Genomic DNA, 5,480 nt, shown 5'->3' on the forward strand with positions numbered 1-5,480 from the left:
ACTAGTTGTTCCACCTCTCTTGTCACCCACGGTTCCTTCACCCTGCCATTCCTTTCCTGTCTCACCAGGACAAATTTATCCCTAACATCCTGCAAAAGATCCCTGAACATTGACCACATCTCCATAGTACATTTCCCTTCAAAAATGTCACCCCAATTTACACTCCCAAGTTCTCATAGCCTCATGATTCGCCTTTCCCCAATTAAATATCTTCCCGTCCTCTTTGCTTCTATCCCCGTCCATGACAATTCTAAAGGTTATGGAGCAATGGTCACTGTCCCCCAAATGCTCACCCACTCATAGATCTGTCACCTGACCCAGTTCATTACCTAAAACTAGATCTAATATGGCATTCCCTTCAGTCAGCCTGTCAACATACTGTGTCAGGAATCTGTCCTGGACACACTTAACAAACTGCACCCCGTCTAAACCTTTGGCACTAAGTAGGTGCCAATCAGTATTTGGATAGTTGAAGTCTCCCATTATAATAAGCCTGTTATTTTTGCATCTCTCCAAAAACTGCCTCCCAATCTGCTCCTCAGTATCCCTATAGAATACTCCCACGAGGGTAACTATCCCTTTCTTATTCCTAACTTCCACCCATATTGACTCTAGAGAGGATCCTTCTACATTATGTACCCTTTCTGCAGCTGTAACAGTGTTCCTGACTAGTATCACCACCCCTCCTCCTCTTCTCCCCCCCCCCCATCCCTTTAAAGCACTGAAAGCCAGGAATATTCAATATCCATTCCTGCCCTGATGTCAGCCATGTCTCTGTAATAGCCACAATATCGTAGTCCCATGTAATTATCTAAGCTCTCAGTTCATCTCCCTTATTCCTGATGCTTCTCGCATTCAAGTAAATGCACTTTAGCCCATCCACCTTTCTACTTTTATAGCCTGTACTCTGCTTCTCCTTCCTCAAAGCCTCTCTACCTGTCAGATCCGACTTTTCCCCATCCCCTTCTTCCTCTGACCTACTCATCCGGTTCCCTTCCCCCTCGCAATCTAGTTTAAACCCTCCTGAACCACCCCAGCAAACCTGGCCGCAAGGATATTGGCCACCCTCACGTTCGGGTGTAACCCGTCCTCCCTGTACAGGTCCCACCTTCCCCAGAAGAGATCCCAATGATCCAAAAATCTAAAACCCTCCCTCCTGCACCAACTTCTCAGCCATGCATTTACCTGACATCTCCTTCTATTCCTACCTTCACTATCACGTGGCACTGGCAGCAATCCTGAGATTGCTACCCTCGAGGTCCTGTCCTTCAGCCTTCTGCCTAGTTGCTAAACTCACTTTTCAGGACCTCATCCCTCTTCCCACCTGTGTCGTTGGTACCAACATGAACCACGACCTCTGGCTGTTCTCCCTCCCGCTCTAGAATCCTGTGGACCCCATCAGTGACATCCCGAACCCTGGCACCTGGGAGGCAACATACCATCCAGGATTCATGTTCACTGCCGCAGAACCTCCTATCTGTTTCCCTGACTATCGAGTCCCCTATCACTACTGCCTTCCTCTTCTCCTCCCTTCCCTTCTGAGCAGCAGGACTGGTCCCAGTGCCATAGACCTGGCTACTGCTGTGAGGCCCCTGCAGGTCATCTCCCGCAACAGCCTCCAAAGCGGAAAACCTGTTACTGAGGGGAACAGCCTCCGGGGTCCTCTGCTCCATCTGCCTGTTCGTTTTCTTTATCCTTTTCCCTCCCCTGACAGTCACCCTTCTATCTACTTCCTGGACTCCAGGATTAACTGCTGTAAGGGGGGTGACCGTATTCTTATGTACAGTATCTACAAAACTCTCCCCCTCCCTGATGCTGTGCAGTGTTTGAAGCTGTAACTCCAGCTCATCGATTTTCAGCCTAAGTTCCTCCAGCCTCAAACACTTACTGCAGATGTGGCTACCGTGGACCACAGCAAGGTCCACGAGTTCCCACATCAAGCAGCTGCAGCACACCACCATGTCCTCCATCTGGACTAATTCCTTCTTTTTTCCCCTAGTTTTTCCTACTTAAATATTTATCACACATAAGAGGTAAACCTTACCTTTACCTATCTACCAGCTACTCACCTGCCTTGCCCCTTTACGCCGAAGCCCCTTAAGCCAAAGCCTGACCACTCTGCTCCCTCTCTCTCAGCTGCCCGCTCTGACGCTGCCCGTTGGATATGGCAGTTCACTTCTTAAACTGCCCGCGCTGCGCCTGCGCAGTCCAGCCCCCACTCTTCAAGACTAAAACTTATGAAACATTTAAAAAAGAACCTTATAAAAATCTAACGCTAATAATCACAACCCTATTAAAAACTAACCCTTATAATTAAAACCCTATTAAAAAAATAGATAAAAAGTAAAACTTATCTGCTCCGAAGTCTTCCGAAGCGAAACCCAAGAAGCCTCCGAAGTTTTTTAGTGGGAAGTCAGGGACGGCACACTTGTCCCTGATGACTACACCTGTAAAAGGTTCATCCAGCTGCAGCTCCTGGCAAACCGAGTTAGGGAACTGGAGCTGGAGCTGGATGAACTTCAGAGCATTCATGAGACAGAGGCAGACAGAGACAAGAGTTTCAGGGAGATAGTCACCCCTAAAAGTCATGAGACAGGTAGCTGGGTGACTGTTAGGAAAGGGAAGGGGTGTAGACAGAAGAAGCAGAGCACCGCTGTGGCCGTTCCCATCAATAGACAATAGACAATAGGAGCAGAAGTAGACCATTCAGCCCTTTGAGTCTTCACCACCATTTTGAGATCATGGCTGATCCTCAACAATCAATATCCTGTTCCTGCCTTGTCCCCATATCCCTTGATTCCCCTATCTACAAGAAACCTATCTAGCTCCTTCTTGAAAGTGCCCAGAGAATTGGCCTCCACTGCCCTCTGAGGCAGTGCATTCCACAAATTCACAACCCTCTGGGAGAAGAAGTTTTTCCTCACCTCTGTCCTAAATGGCCTAGCCCTTATTCTTAAATCATGCCCCCTGGTCCTGGACTTCCCCAACATCTGGAACATATTTCCTGTCTCTATCTTGTCCAATCCCTTAATAATCCTGTATGTTTCAATCAGATCCCCTCTCCTCAATTCCAGCGTGTACAATCCCAGTCTCTCCAACCTCTCAGCATAAGACAGTCCCGACATCCCCGGAATTAACCTCGTAAACCTACACTGCACGCCCTCTATAGCCAGATATCCTTCCTTAACCCTGGAGACCAAAACTGTACACAATACTCCAGGAGTGGTCTCACCAGGGCCCTGTACAAATGCAAAAGAATCTCTTTGCTTTTGTACTCAATTCCCCTTGTAATACAGGCCAACATTCCATTAGCCTTCATCACTGCCTGCTGCACTTGCTCATTCACTTTCAGCAACAATGTGTATACCGTTTTGGATACTGTTGGTGGGGACGACCTACCAGGGACAAGTAGCAGTGGTCACATCTCTGGCACCGAGACGGGACCCTCAGCTCAGAAAGGAAGGAGGGAAAAGTGGGGAGCAGTAGTGATAGGGGATTCGATAGTTAGGGGGACAGATAGGAGGTTCTGTGGGAGAGATCGAGAATCCCGGATGGTCTGTCGCCTCCCTGGTGCCAGGGTCCATGATATCTCCGATCGAGTTCTCAGTATTCTCAGAAGGGAGGGTGAGCAGCCAGATGTCGTGGTCCATGTAAGGACCAATGACATGGATAGGAAGGAGGAGGAGGTCCTGCAAAGAAAGTTTAGAGAGTTATGTGCAAAGTTGAAGGACAGGACCTCCAAGGTTGCAACCTCAGGATTGCTACTCGTGCCACGAGCTAGTGAGGTGAAAAATAGGAGGATCATGTAGCTAAATATGTGGCTAAGGAGATGGTGCAGGAGGGAGGGCTTCATGTTCCTGGACAATTGGGCTTTGTTCCAAAGAAGGTGGGACCTGTTCCGACGGGATGGTTTGCACCTGAACTGGAGAGGAAGTAACATACTTGCAGGTGGGTTTGCTCGTGCTGCTCTGGGGGGTTTAAACTAGATTTTCAGGGGGAGGGGAACCAGAGTGTTAGAGCAGATAGTGAGGTGGAGGAGGGTAAAGGTCATGTGAGGACTGCAGGTATCGACAGAAATCAAAGGTTTGTACCTGATAGAAATGTTCTCAGGTGCATCTATTTCAATGCAAGGAATATTGTAGGTGAGGCAGATGAGTTTAGGGCGTGGATTGACACGTAGCATTACGACATTATTGCTATTAGTGAGACTTGGTTGTAGAACGGGCAGGACTGGCAGTTAATGTTCTAGGGTTCTGTTGTTTCAGACTAGAGGGGGAGGGATGAAAGGGGGAGGAGCGGCATTACTGGTCAGGGAAAATATCACAGCTGTGCGTAGACGGGACAACCCGGGAGGGCTCGTCTACAGAGGCCATATGGGTGGAGCTGAGGAACAGGAAAGGTGTGGCCACACTAATAGGGTTGTATTATAGACCGCCCAATAGTCAGAGAGAACTGGAGGAGCAAATCTGTAGAGAGATAGCAGATAGATGCAAGAAACAGCAAGTTGTGATAGTAGGGGATTTTAACTTTCCACATATTGACTGGGACTCTCACACTGTGAAAGGGTTGGATGGCTTGGAATTTGTCAAATGTGTTCAGGGAAGTTTTCTAAATCAATATATGAGGTACCAACGAGAAAGAGTGTAATACTTGATCTCCTATTAGGGAACCAGACAGGTCAGGTGACAGAAGTATGTGTAGGTGAACATTTTGGGTCCAGTGACCATAATGTCATTAGTTTCAAGTTAATTATGGATAAGGACAGGTCTGATCCTTGAGTGGAGGTTCTAAATTGGAGAAAGGCCAATTTTGTGGAAATGAGAAAGGATCTAGGAAGAGTGGATTGGGATAAGTTGTTTCCTGGCAAGGATGTGCTCAATAAGTGGAAAGCCTTCAAAGGCGAAATTTTGAGAGTGCAGAGTTTGCATGTTCCTGTCAGGATTAAAGGCAAAGTTAACAAGCATAGGGACCTTGGTTTTCAAGGGATATTGACGATCTGGTTAAGTAAAAGGTGTATAGCAGGTATAGGCAACTAGGAACAAATGAGGTATTTGAAGAGTATAGAAAATGTAAGGAAATACTAAAAAAGGAAATCAGGAGGGCAAAAAGAAGACATGAGGTTGATTTGGCAGATAATGTGAAGGTAAATCCAAGGGTTTCTACAAGTATATTAAGAGTAAAAGGACAGTAAGGGACAAAATTGGTCCCCTAGAAGATCAGAGTGGTCGTCTATGTGTGGGAGCCTCAGGAGATGGGGGAGTCTTAAACAGTTTTTTTGCATCAGTATTTACTCAGGAAACTGGCATCGTGGATATGGAAGGAAGGGAAACAAGCAATAGTCATGGAACATATAGAGATTAAAGAGGATGAGGTGCTTGCTGCCTTACAGCGAATAATGGCAGATAAATCCCCCAGGCCTGACAAGATATTTCTTTGGACCTTGAGAGGGGCTAGTGTAGAGATTGCAGGGGCCCTGGGAA

Source organism: Pristis pectinata, chromosome 3 (assembly GCF_009764475.1).
Source record: "Pristis pectinata isolate sPriPec2 chromosome 3, sPriPec2.1.pri, whole genome shotgun sequence".
NCBI lineage: Eukaryota > Metazoa > Chordata > Chondrichthyes > Rhinopristiformes > Pristidae > Pristis > Pristis pectinata.